General features: G+C 35.9%; 1 long non-coding RNA gene across 1 annotated transcript in view; it reads left to right on the top strand.

Annotated features, from left to right (window-relative positions):
• Nucleotides 1-13,061, top strand: part of LOC118972512 (uncharacterized) — a 37,385-nt gene extending 24,324 nt beyond the window's left edge. Inside the window, exons 2-3 of the long non-coding RNA XR_005061540.2 lie at nt 11,165-11,204; nt 12,773-13,061. This is a non-coding gene — a long non-coding RNA (uncharacterized lncRNA). The remainder of the gene's footprint in view (nt 1-11,164; nt 11,205-12,772) is intronic.
• The last annotated feature ends 1,937 nt before the right edge of the window (nt 13,062-14,998 follow it).

Raw genomic sequence — 14,998 nt, 5'->3', positions numbered from 1 at the left:
CTATATACTGTACATAATATATATTACTAAGTGCTCACACCTATAAGTGTAGTTGCCATCTGTCATCATACAAAAATGCTACAATATTATTGACTGTGTTACTGACCGTCTTAGAGTGGTCCGGACCCCAACAGGTGTCTTCTTGCACAGTGTAACTCATGCCAATGGAAGAAGACCAAGTTCAGTTTAGCAGAGTAGATAATTTATTCTTTGGTCAAGGAATGGAGATGTGAGAACTTGTGATCTAAAGGCACCTTCTCCTCGAAGGGAATATGTAGGAGACTTTCAAGGGGCCAGGAGGGCAGGGGCAGTGATAGGGGCATTAGGATTCAGGGGAAAGAGACAGGGATAACTGTCTCTTTCACAATATCTGAGCTTTCCTTGAACAGGGCACACAGATTGTACCTAAGCAAGGTACACCCTTCCTCAGTAAGCAGGGAACTTAGTGTGGTAATGTATTTATAATAAGGGTTTAATGAGATTAAAAATAGATTTAAGGTAAAACTGATTAGTTGTTTTATATTTTTCTAGTTTGAACTGGCTCTGTAGTTTGGCTTTTTTTGAGATATAATTGACATATAACATTATATTAGTTTCATAATGATAGATATATGTATCATCATCACTATAATAAGTCTCATTAACATTTATCAACACACATTATTACCATTCATTTTTCTTGTAGTTTGGCCTTTGTGGTAAGTTTTGGCCTTCCATCTTGTTTCCTGTAAGTAAGTACAGCTACAGAAGAAATTAGTTTTCTTTTTCCTCATTTCAGGGCCTGTTTTAGAAGGGAACAGTTAAAAGTAATGGAAAACGGGTTGGGGGTCTATGCCTTGGTGACAACTATATTCACTATGCTGTATTTTAATCCCTATAGTTCATTTTTTAATGGGAAGTTTGTACCTCTTTATCCCCTTCACCTATTTCACCCACTACTTTGCCCCTTCCCATATAGCAACCACCAGTCTGTTCTCTGTGTTTGTGAGTGTATTTCTGTTGTTTGTTAATTTGTTTTGTTTTTAAGAGTCCACATATAAATGAAATCATATGATATGTCTTTCTCTGTCTGACTTATTTCACTCAGTATAATATCCTCTAGGTTCATTCATGTTGCAAATGGCAAGATTTCACTTTTTATGACTGAGTAATATTCCATTGTATATATGTACCACATCTTCTTTATCTATCTATTGATGGACACTTAGGTACTTCCATATCTTGGTGGTTTCTTTTTCTTAGGGCAAATTACCAGAAGTGAAATTACTGAGTAATTTCTATTTTGAATTCTTTTTGAGAAACCTTCATACTGTTTTCCACAGTGGCTGTACCAATTTACCTTTTAACACATTGGAGAGCAATAAGAAAATATTAAAGGTGAAGATGTTTATAGTTTATAATCCACTAATCTCAATCCCATATATGTTTTTGAGAAACTCTAGCACACATGAACAAGGAAACATGTATAATTTTTTTGCAACATCTATTCATTCATTACTTTAAAAAGTATTTTATTTCTATATTTATTACATTCTTCCAGATATTTTTCTTTTTTACTGCAATAAAGATATACACTGTTAAGTTGGTCTTAGTTGTACAACATAGCAACTTGATAATTATATATATTATTACTAGATGCTTGCCGAAATAGATGTACTTACCCCATTATCATGCCAAGGTATTGCAATATTATTGGTCAAATTCTATATGTTGTACTTTCATTCCTATGTCTAATTTATTTTACAATTTTCAGTTTGTACCTCTATCCCCTACACCTATTTCTACCCCCCACCCCTTTACTTATGGTAACCAACAGTCTGTTGTTTATATTTATGGGTCTGTGTCTTTTTTTTTAGACTCCACATATAAGTGAAATCATATTGAATAGATAATATATTCTAGATATTATTGAAGTTACTGGGGATACCTAATGGAATAAAAGTCTCTACACACTTGTTGCTTACTTTCTTGGAGGTGGAGACAAACAGTGAACACATAAGTATATCATATTTTAGTTGGTGATAAAGTTGCCAAAAATCAAAAAGGATAAAGAACAGTAAAGGAGTGATATTTTCAATAGAGTAATCAGAGAAGTCCTATCTAATATGATGTATGAGCAGAAATACGAGAATTATGAGGAAGGGAGCAGAAGAAGTAGTAAATGTGAAACCCTTGATTTGAAAGCTTGCTTGACTTTCCATAAAATAAAAAGAGGTAATTGTGGCTGGAACAAAGGTAGGGGCATCATCTCATAGAGTGATGTAAAGCCATAGCAAGGATTTTGAATTTTATTCTGAATATGATGGGAAATCATTAAAAGATTTTGAGCAGCTGGAATGACATAGTCTAATATCTTAGCAAGTTGACTCTGATTGCTGTGCTGAAATAAGTCAAGGGTGGAAGCCGAAGGACCAGTTTAGAGGTAATTGTAATAGTCCAGGTGAGAAATAATGGAGAATAGAATAATTGCTTATGGATTACATAGAATTTCAAAAAAGAGGTATCAAGGATGACACAAAGTTTTTCCTTGAGTAATTTGGAGGGTTGTATGGCTATATTCTTAGATGGATAAAAATGAGGAAAGAACATGTTTGGTTTTGAACATATTAAGCATGTATTGAAATTGTGGTATAAATGACATATGACATTATATAAGTTTCAGGTGTACAACATAATGATTCAATATTTATATACACTTCAAAACAATCACCACAATAAGTCTAGTATCCTCCATTACCATATAACATTACATAATACACAATACAATCCTTTTTATGGTAATCACCATGCTACACACTATATTCCCATTATTTATTTATTTCATTACTGAAAGTTTGTACGTCTGACCCCCTTTTCCCATTTTGTCCACCCCTCAACCCTCCTCCCCTCTGGCAACTACCAATCTGTAGTCTGTTCTTCACACTTATGAATTTTCTTTGGTATGTTCATTTGTTTTTGTTTTTTTTTAGATAAGTGAAATCATACAGTATTTGTCTCTCTCTGTATGAGTTATTTCACTTAGAATAATACCCTCAGGGTACATTCATGTTGAAAATGTAAGTATTTCTTTTTTTATGGCTTGATAGTATTGCATTATATATATATATCCATATTCATATATAGACATAGATACTTTGGTTGTTTCCATATATTGGCTATTGTGAATAATGCTGCAATGCACACAGGGGTATATACATCTTTCCAAATTATTTTTTTCAGTTTTCTCAGATAAATACCAAGAAGTGAAATTGTTGGATCATATGGTAGTTTTATTTTTAATTTTTTGAGGAACTTCCATACTGCTTTCCATGGTGGCTACACCAATTTACATTCCCAGCAACAGTGCATGAGGGTACCCTTTCCTCCACATCCTCACCAACACTTGTTATTTCTTTTTTTCCTATTTCTGGTTTTTTTGATAATAGCTATTCTGACAGGTGTGAGATGATAACTCATTTTGGTTTTGATTTGCATTTTACTGATTAGTAATGTCGAGCATTTTCCTTGTACCTATGGGACAACTGTATGTCTTTGTGAAAATGTCTACTCAAGATAGTCTGCCCATTTTTAAATTGGATTATTTTTGTGCTTTTTGGTTATTATATAGTTATATGGACTCTTTATATAGTTTGGATATTAACCCCTGATCAAATATATGATTGACAAATATCTTCTCCCATTCAATATGTTGATTTTTATTTTGTTTATCGTTTCCTTCACTTGGAGAAGCCATTTAGTTTGATAGAGTCCCTTTTATTTATTTTTACTTTTGTGGCTATTGCCTTTGGAGTCAGATCCAAAATAATATCACCAAGAGTAATGTCAATGTTCTTATAGCTTGAATTTTCTTCTAGGAGTTCTATGGTTTCTGGTCTTTAATTGAATCTAATCCATTTTGAGTTAATTTTTGTATATGGCATAAGATAATGTCCAGTTTCATTCTTTTGCATGTGACTATCCAGTTTCCCCACCACCATTTATTGAAAGACTGTTTTTAACCTCCTTTGTCATAAATTTACTGATCATATATACATGCATTTATTTCTGGTCTCTATTCTTTTCTATTGACCTATGTGTTTGTTTTTAGGCCAAAACCATACTGTTTTTATTACTATAGCTTTGTTATATAGTTTGAAATGATGGGATATGATGCCTGTAGCTTTGTTCTTTTTCAAGAGTCTTTTGGGTGTTCAGGATCTTTTGTGGTTCCATAAACTTTCGGGATTCTTTGTTCTATTTATGTGAAAAGTATCAATGGGGTTTTGACAGAGAATGCATTGAATTTATTTTGCTTTGGGTAATATAGACGTTTTACCAGTATTAATCCTTCCAATCCATGAGCACACAATATCTTTCCATTTATTTGTTCTTTCTTCAATTTCTTTTAATAATGTCTTACAGTTTTAAGGACAAAGATACTTTACTTCCTTGGTTTTATTTATTTTGTGGGTATTTCATTTTTTGATGCAATTGTAAATGGTATTTTTTTCTTAATTTCTTTCTGATAATTTGCTGTTTGTGTATAGAAATGCAAATATTTTTGCATATTAGATTTTATCATTCAGTTTTACTGAATTCATTTATTTTTTCTAACAGTTTTTTGGTGGCATCTTTGGGGATTTCTATATAATATCATTTCATGTGCAAATAGTGTCAGTTTTACTTCTTTCTTCACAATTTAGATGTCTTTCATTTGCTTTTCTTTCCTAATTGCTCTACTTAGGACCTCCAATACTGTGCTGAATAAAACTGACAGGAGTTGACATTCTTTTCTTATTACTAACATTAACAGGAAACTCAGCTTTTCACTGTTGAGTATAATGTTATCTGTGGGCTTGCCATACATGGCCTTTTTTATGTTGAGGAATATTCAGTCTATACACACTTTGTTGAGAGTTGTTATAACAAATGGATATTTAATTTTGTCAAATACATTTTCTGCATCTATTAGATAATCATATGATTTTTATCCTTCATTTTGTTAATGTGGTGTAATACACCTATTGATTTGCAGATGTTGAACCATCCTAGCATCCCTGGAATAATTCTTACTTGATCATGGTATATGATCCTTTCAATGTTGCATTCAATTTGCTCTTTTGTTGAGAGTTTTTGCATATATTTTCATCAGGAATATTGGTTTGTAATTTTCTTTTCTTTTGGTGTCCTATAATGCTGGTCTTATAACATAGGTTTGAAAGTATTCCCTCCTCTTCTCTTTTTCAGAAGTTTGAAAAGAATGCACATTAATTCTTCCTTCTATGTTTAGTAGAATTCACCAATGAAGCTGTGTTGTCGTGGACTTTTGTTTGTTAAGAAGTTTTTATTACTGCTTCAACCTCCTTACTAGTAATTGGAGTATTCATAGTTTATGTTTCGTCATGATTCAGTGTTGGAAGGCTGTATGCTTCTCAGAATTTATACATTTCTTCTAGGTTGTCCAATTTGTTACTATGTAATTGTTCACAGTAGTCTCTTATGATCCTTTGTATTGCTGTGTGCCGGTTATAACATGTCCTCTTTCATTTCTGATTTTACTTGCATGCTCTCTTGTTTTCTTGCTAAGTCTGCTACAGTTTTTTCAGTTTGTTTTTCCTTTCAAAGAAAAATCTCTTAGTATCATTGTTTTTTTATACTGTCTTTATATTCTCCATTTTATTTACTCCCACTTTGATCTTTATTTCCTTTTCTATTAGCTTTGGATTTTGATTATTTTTCCCCTAGTTCCTTGAGATATAAAGTTATTTTAGACTTTTTTGTTTATTAAGGTAGGCATTTATTGCTGTGAACTTCCTTCTTAGAACTGATTTTGCTGTACTGCATAAATTTTGGTATTTTGTATTTCCAGTGTCATATGTCTCAAGGTATTTTTGTGATTTCTCCATTTACCCATTGGTTGTTCAGTAGCATGTTGCTTAATTGCCACATATTTGTGAAATTTCTGGTTTTCTTCTTATAACTGATTTCCAGTTTCACATATTGTGGTCAGAAAAGATTCTTGATATGATTTAAATCTTCTTAAATTTATTAAGACTTGTTCTGTGGCCTAACATATGATCTATGATGGAAAATGTTCAATATGCACTTGAGAAAATAGTGTATTTTGCTTTTGGATATATTTTTCTGTATACAGCTGTTAAGTCCATGAAGCTTTACATGTCTTTTAAGGCTGATGTTTCCTTACTGATTTTCTGCCTGAGCGATCTGTGCATTGATGAAAGTAGGGTATTAAACATTACCATTTCTTCCTTTACGTCTTTTAATATTTACTTTATATATGTAGGTGCTCCTACATTGGGTGCATAAATATACAAATGTTACATCTTTTCAGACTGACTCCTATATTACCATATAATGCCCTTCTTTGTCTCTTATTACAGTCTTTATTTAAAAGTGTATTTTGTCTGATATAATTGCAAGTACACCAACTTTCATTTGGTTTCCAACTTATTTTCCATCCCTGAGACTCTGATCTAAGTGTGTTTTAGACAATATATAGATGAGTTTTATTTTTTATCCATTCAGCCACTTTGTCTTTAGATTTGAGAATGTACTCCATTATATTTAATTATTGATAGATAGTTGTTGATATTTCCTTAATTGCTTTCTGGCTGTTTCGTCATTCCTCTGTTTCTTTCTTCTCTTGTTCTCCTTTGCGATTTGATTACTTTCTTTAGTGGTATACTTAGTTATTTTTCTCATCTTTTGTATATCTATAGGTTTTTGCTTTGTGGTTACTATAAGGCATACATATAACAACCTATACTTTAGTTTGATCACATTCTAAAGCTCTATATTTTTACACCTTCCCCAAAATGTGTTTTTGATGTCACATTTTGTATTTTTATCTTGTGTATCCCTTAAGTAATTGTTTTAGTTATAGTTATTTATATTTCTTTTGTCTTTTAGCCATCACGCTAACTTTGTAAGTGATTAATCTACTTCCTTTATTATACATTTTCATTTACTAGTAAGATTTAGTATATCTTTCAACATTTTCAAGCTAGTATATATTTTCAAATAATTTATTGTTAATTAGTATCTTTTATTTTCAGTTTCAAGAAGTCCCTTTAACATTTTTTGTAAGGCCAGTTCAGTAATGATAACCTCCTCTAGCTTTTTACTTGTATAGAAAACTCTCTCTCTCCTTCAATTATGAAGTGCAACTTTGCTGGATAGAATATTTTTGGTTTGAATTGATTTTTTTCTTTCAGCACTTTGACTATATCATACCACTCCATTCTGTCCTCCAAAGTTCCTACTGAAGAATCTGCTGATAGCCTTATGAGGTTTTCCTTGTATGTAACTAGTTGTTTTTCTTTTGCCATTTTTAATATTCTTTGTCTTCAACTTTTGACACCTTAGTTATAATGAGTCTCAGTGTGGGTCTCTTTGGGTTCATCTTATTTTGTTATGTCTAGGCTTCCTGGATCTGGATGTCTATTTCCTTCCTCAGGTTTGGGACATTTTCAGCCACTATTTCTTCAAATAAATTTTCTGCCCTTTTCTCTTGTCTTCTGTGACCACTTTAAAGTAGTTTTTACTATGCTTGATGTTGTTCTGTAAATCCCTTGAGCTAACTTCGCTCTTTTTCATTCAGTTTTGTTTCTGCTGCTCTGACTGGGTGAGATCCACTGCCCTGACTTTGAGTTCACTGATCCTTTCTTTTACTGTTTAACCCCTCTAGTGTATTTTTCAATTCAGTTAATGTAGCCTTAGGTTTTGTGACTTCTAGTTGGTACTTTTATTTTCTATCTATTTTTTAAAGTTATCACTGTGTTTATATATTCTTCTCCCTAGTTTGGTTAGTATTTTTATGACCATTACTTTGAATTCTTTATTTAGTCATGTACTTATCTCTGTTTTATTAAGGTTTTTTCCTGAGGTTTTCTCCTGTTATTTTAAATATATTCTTCTATATCCTCATTTTGGTTGACTGTCTTTATCTCTGTGTATTAGATGAAACAGCAGCCTCTCTCAGTTTTGAAGAAGTGGACTTGCGGAGAGGAATCTTGCTGTTCAACCTTGCCCTAGCTCCTGATTTTCTCTCAAATCTTTGTGATTCTGAAAACAGCCTTTTAAAAAATGGTTCCCCATTTTTGAGGTTGTTCCAAGATCCATCAGTGACCCAAAAGGGGTAATCTCAGTCAATACCTAAATTCAGGCTGACTGGAAGCCAGATCCTTAGGCAGCAGCTTTTAAAGTAGGCAAATATGTAAGTCTGGTGAGACTACAAGTGTAAGCCCTGCTGGCCATCAGACCAGTGGTCTGAAAGTGTTGCCTTGGAAACTCACAAAAAATCAGGGCTCCAGATGGGTGTATAAGCTTCTTTCCAGGAGGCACTGGTATGGTGTATTGAGGTTGATGGAGGGCACAAAGATAGCATCCTTTGGCCAACATTTTTTATAACAAGCATGTAGTCCTCTAGATGTGTGCCATACCTGAAACTTGATCCTCAGTCAAAATCTCCAGGGCAAGCAAATAGCTCTCTTTAACAAGACTTTGGGTGTGTTTCAGTCTGCTATCTGCATAGTGACCTAGGGGTTGTAGCTTGTCAAGAACTGTCTTTCTGATTTTGCACACACAGTGGTGTCTGTCACAGAAACTGGGTCACCAGACATGTGCAAGAGCTCCTTTCCAAGATACTGGCAGTCGGAAGCATGCCAGAGGGAGAGCACAAATTAAATGTGTGTTCAATTGAAAGTCTGTCCAGGCTGCATCTCTGGTGATAACTTTATAGTTCTCTTTCACATAAAGACTGAACTCCTGGATAAATTTCCTCTTGTTGTGCCCTGATGGTGGTAGCTGTTTGAGAACACTTTATCCATTGGTTACAGTCATGTGGGGACACTTAAGCATAAGCCACACTGTCCACAAGATCCAGGCAATGTAAAGATGTATCTTGGCAGAAGCTGTAAAATTTGAGGCACTAGACTAGGGTACAAATTCCTATCTGGGAGATATTGACAAGCTGGGACAAGTCAGAGGGAAAGTGAAAAGTACACATCCACCAGCTCCATCGTCCAGAACTGTGCCAGACCAGAAATTTGACTGCCACACCAAAGCTCCTAGAGCAGCAAATAGGCCTGTTTCTCAGAAATACTGTTTCAGTCTGCTATATGTTCAGTGTCCTGGGGGTGGCAGTCTGCTGAGAGCTGTCTGATTTTTACAGTCCCATGGGAATCAGGAATACAAGCCCCCCTGACTTCCAGAGCCAGGGGACCAAAGGACATCCCCTGGGTGGCAGCTGCAGAAACTGGGAAACCAGACATATGTTAAAGCTCTCCTCAGGAGATATTGGTGCTCTGCAGAGCGTGATAGAGGAAAAGCACAAAGATGGCACCCACCATGAGAAAAAGTGTTCTAGATTTAATAAAAACAGCTGTTGGCTTTAGCAATGCAGAGAGAGTACAAAAATGGTGGTCAACAGTACCTTTGTCCTTGGAGAGTATTATATGTGCCTCAGGCCAGTGCTTTAAGATTAGTAAATAAATCTCTTTCACATAAAGTTTGGGCACTTTCCAAACAATATCTTCTGTGCTGGTCCCTGAGATAACTGAGTCTGTGTACAACCCTTTAGGAGACATTTCTCAGTTCACCATATCCCTTTGTGTCTCCTGGACAGGAGCCCTGTTGTTTTTCAAAGTCCACTGTTTTAGGGGCTCATCTCTCAAAGACAAGTCTTTAAAGTTGGTTTGCCTAATGTGGGGCACAAACTCTTTTATTTTCAGGATAAAGCTCTTGGATTGTGTGTTCCTTCCTCATTGTGGATCACCATACCACATGTGGGGCTCATAACAAGGCTATTTTTCAGCCTCTCTTACCCACCTAAATATGGCCCTTTTATTATTTACTGCTGTAAAGGAGCTACTAGGCTTGTTTTTAGGTCTTTTTCAGGAGAAATTGTTCTATATCTGTAGATTTGACATGTCTGTGGGAGGAGGTCAGTTCGGGAGTTTTCTTTGTCATCATGTGGACCACTTCTCAAAAAACAACACATTTATAATGGTAGGCAATCCTACTGTAACAAATAAGAGTCTCTTAAAGTGGTAAATGTGGTAGAGATATCAAAGGGACTCTAAGATAGAGAGTATGGGTTATAACCTACATTTATTGACTACATATAAGGTTGCCATATAGAATACAAGATGCTGTTTTAAATTTTAATTTCAGGAAAAACAATTATTTAGTATAAATGTTTCCTCAATAATGCATAACATAACCAGGATACATTTAATGAATTATTCCCAGCCAAATAATTTAAAAAGAAAAATTATAAATCTTTCAAGTATTTATAGTAAAAATTTAATATTTAATGAGTAATATGATTACATTTGAGTATGTTTGATATGATTTGGGATGGGAATCAGCAGAAGACCTTGGACCTAAGGTTTTGCATGGGTGTGGATGGATAAGGTTTTGCATGGGGTGAAAGGGCCATGGATAATTTTAAAGGGGAGTAAAGGGAAGAATGAAGCTGTGTGTGTGTATGTCAGTTTGTATGGGGTAGTCAGGGAAGGCCTCTCTGATAAGATGATATTTTGGCTTACTTGTTCTTCATCTTCTGATTTACAATCACTAAGGAAACAATCAGTAAGGGACAAATTCTTGTCCTCAGTCTTTTGAAAAGAATGCTTTATCAACGCAATCTTGCTGCCCTGGTTCATATCTATTCTTATCAAACAGGCCAAATAGCAGCCCTGAGGTCTGTGAAGAAAACCTTTCTCCTACTGCATGGGTATTGTATACTTCCTTATTATAAATGTGTGACTACCTGCTGTACCTCTTAGTAAATATCTGCTACAATAATATTAAAATCATATCCACAGGGATGCATTTTTTTAAAGCAGTTCGTATACATAATCTTATTTGAAGCTCACATAATCCTTGGAGATAAGGCATTATTTTCTTCACTAATCAGGTGAGAAAACTGGGGTGATTGATACTTCCTCCTTTAAGGCACCTGTAATAGAATTGTTAACTTTAAGATTCTGAAAGACAAGGAATATGTGTTATCCAACATTTATATTCCTAACAGCCAGCAGAGTCCATAGTCCACACTTAATAAATGATGAGTAAATGAAAAAGTCAAGCTTCATATTGGAGATACTAAAAGGCGAGAAAAGCATTACCCAGAAATAAATTATAAATTCTGACTTTGCAGGTACACACCATGAGCCAGCACTTCTTCTACAAGTCTCAAGGTAGGTTTTACTATTCCTTTTCCAAAAATGAAGAAATTGAAATCCAGAGATGTAAAGAAGCTCATTAAAGTTCACAAAGCTAGTAAATAATTAAGCCAGAGTTGGGAACGAGGAGCATCTGATTCCAAAAACCTTGTTCATTCCACTTCTCCATGCTGCCTCTCCTGAAATCTAACTAAACTGAGCAAAAGGCCAAGAATGAAATTTTAAAATATCAGGACATACTCAGGAAAAGAACATGCTGTTGGCCAGTGATCAGAATAAAGCCTTTGAATTAATGGTGGAGTATAGGTCATAGAGTCTTAAAGTAAACAGAGAGAAGCAAGAGTGAAATCAGAGTACATAGTAGGTCACCCAGGAAAATGAGTGCGGGCAGGAGATTAGTGTCCAAGACTTAGACCCAATAAAGAGCACAGATTGTAACCAAGTTCTTAAGGAAAGGGACAGATCCCAGAGAAGGATCCTAAGCAGGAAGGTATGGGGAAAGCATGAGCCAGTATGCTGAGATCTGGATCAAAGAAGAGGTCACATGCTGAATTGAAATTTAATTATACAAAATAGTCACACCACCACTTTAAATTTACCCTTGACTTTCTAATCACCTACACACTCCATGCCATAAAATATGACTTTATTATCTCATTTAATCCTTACAGCAAATGCATTTTCATATACACGGAGAAACACTTTTGAATTATCTAAAGATATTTTATTTCAGTGTTAAGAATTTGGTGGTCATCTTATAGGCATACTATTTGAATGATCAGACATATGAATATACACAATCTTTCCTTTAATCTAGTCAAGTGTTTCTCAAACCTTCAAGTACATGTATGTTATTGTATAGGGCTATATTCACAAAACCATACATACTGTGCTTAATGGTTGAGCAAATTTGAAAGGTAATTGTGATTCATATGCTTTTGCATTTTGCATGCAGATTTTATTACCTTACCACCTTATTATCCAGAATCCACATTCAGTAAATATACTGAATGTGAAGACACTGGCAAACACAGAAACAAGGAATAAGGAGACCAAACAGGAGGCTATAGGCGGAGACAGATTACAGGGCATGGTTTACACTTAAAAGTTTAAACCAACATTGACACAAGACAGCACTGAAATAGCAAAGGCCACAAAAATAATGACGGGACTAAATTCAGAGTTCCACTTTGGGCAAGAGAGTACTTCTACACAAAGAATATTAGACTACAGAAATAGAGTTGGTTTACATTGCCTTGTATTACAAATCTACTCATTTGCAATTCCTTTTGGTCCTGGAAGCTTACTTTATCTTGCCTTTCTCTGTATCCATGTTCCTACACACTTATGTATTTTCTCTGTTTTGCTGCCACAATCCCCCTGATGCAGAATTCATCCCCTTTGCTCGTTTCCACAAGAAATTCACTACAAGTATTTTGTGAGTTTTTGAGGCTCTACTAAGAATTATTCTGAGTATTATAAGGAGATTTATATACTATCCTGCTAGATCCAACCCCTCCCACTGCACAGATACATTCCAATTTTCTCTACCTTTCTCTTTTCTCTTTCTTCTAATCTCCAAGGTCACCCATATGGAAGACTTGAAGAGACTGAGCATCTATTAGTAAGGGTCAAACACATTTGAAAACATCCAAGAACTTGATGCTAATTCTTAGATTAAAAAGTGTATCACACTGGGAGATCTTGCCATAAAGTTGAGCCAGTGAGCTTCATAAAAAAAGAATGATTCCAATGGGATTATTGTGAAAAGATGCCAAATCATCAGCCTCTCTGGAAAAATGTGTTATTCCATGCCCAAGGCCCACAGCCTATTCATTGACAGAGAACAGGAAATAAAGCTGTTGATCCAATTTCGGGACACATAATGTGACAAAGCCAGATAAAATATGGGAGATGTGGTTTAGGTGTGTAGTTTTAGGAATTTCTAAGGCCTTTCAGTAATTTGAGGGGACACACAGGGTAGGATATCTTAAATTGGGACTATAGCTAAAAATTTGGGACATGTGGTCAATACAGGGTCTATGATAAGAGTAGGATTTGGAATTACAGAGACTTCCAAGTAGTCAGTGAGGAGAATCATAATGAGGCTCTTATTTCTGGCACTCTATCTGAGGTCAGGGTTCAAGATTATGAGCTCTGAGACAGATGTCAAATTTAGATTAAAATTTAGATAAAAAGTCTAGACACCCGAGCATAAGAAGCTGACTTGGGTAACAACAACAACAACAACAATAAGAAGTAGTAACTGAGTATCCCCTTCTGGTTGGGAGGAACCAAAGAACTAATTCTGGCCAACAGGTTTGAGCTGAAGTATGTATCAGTCTGAATAGAGTTTGAGCTCCTCCATAGTATCCCTACTCAAACTGTCCACCTCAGAGATTATATAATCACATATAAAAAATGGAACTTCCTCATTTGCCAATAAATTGGACAAACTAGAAGAAATGAATAAATTCACAAAACATACAGTATTCCAAGACAGAATCAGGAAGAAATGGAAAATCTGGATAGCCAGATTACTAGTAATGAAATTGAATCAGAATATAAAAACAAAGCAAAAATGAAGGAACAAAACAGCATTAGACTCATAGACACTGAGAAGTGACTAGTGGTTACCAAGGGGGATAGGTTGGGGTGAGTGGTGGGGGAAGGGTGAGGAGGATAAAGGGACACAGTAATTTGCAATCACAATATAAGTTGATCATGGGGACAGTTAAACTACTGTGATGTACATTTGAAACTAACATAAGATTGTATATTAATGGACACCTCAATAGAAAAATAATAATGACCCAGGCTACCACCCAATTTTTACAAGAATATAATAAGAAAATATTATTAATCAGATTTAAAAGACCAAAATCCAATGGTGGAGGGGCGGAGCCAACATGGTGGTGTGAGTAGGACAGTGGAAATCTCCTCCCAAAAACATATATAGTTTTGAAAATACAACAAATACAACTAATCCTAAAAGAGAGACCAGAAGACACAGGACAACAGCCAGACTACATCTACACCAGCGAGAACCTAGTGCCTGGTGAAAGGGGTAAGATACAAGCCCTGGCCCGGTGGGACCTGAGCACAACTCCCCCCAGCTCCCGGCAGGAGGGAGAGGGAGCCCAGGACTGCTAAACACCCAGCCCCAGCCACCCGCATCAGAGCGCAGACACAGTGCATGCGTGGAGGGCTGGAAACTAGGGAAATAGGGCAGCAAGACCTGTGAGCGGTTGCCAAAGCTGATGCCCCTGTGACAAAGAAGAGTGAGGGCTTTTTGAAAGTCTTAAAGGGACAGGGATTTAACAGCTAGACAGAAACAACACAGGTCACAGCCCAGCTGGAATACAGGGAAAACTGGGAGCACTAACACCCTGGGCAACAGCTCTGAGACCCCTCACGGAGGTAAACAGCCAAACGGTGCCCCCCCCACCCCGTCCATTACCCCTCAGGGCGCTGAGAAAGCAGAGAAACAGCCTAAGGCAAAACATGCCCACAGAAAGGCAGAAAGGAAAATTCCTACACTTCGGCAGGGCAAGACACAAAGACCCACCCTAGACACAATTACACAACACAAGCAAATAGGGGTCGCAGTTGTCCCAGTAAAGAAAGGCCAGGAGCAAGTGAAAAGCTTGGCCCTCCCAGCTGACAGTCAATAGCACCTGTCAACATGAAAAGGCAAAAAAATATGATACAGACAAGACTAACCCAGACAGCTTCGGCATCTGCTACATCTTCCCCTGAGAAGGAACCTGGGGAGATAGATTTAGCCAGTCTTCCTGAAAAAGAATTCA

The sequence above is a fragment of the Manis javanica genome, chromosome X (assembly GCF_040802235.1).
Source record: "Manis javanica isolate MJ-LG chromosome X, MJ_LKY, whole genome shotgun sequence".
NCBI lineage: Eukaryota > Metazoa > Chordata > Mammalia > Pholidota > Manidae > Manis > Manis javanica.
Note: the sequence above shows the minus strand (reverse complement) of the source record. Positions and strands in the feature narration are given on the sequence as shown.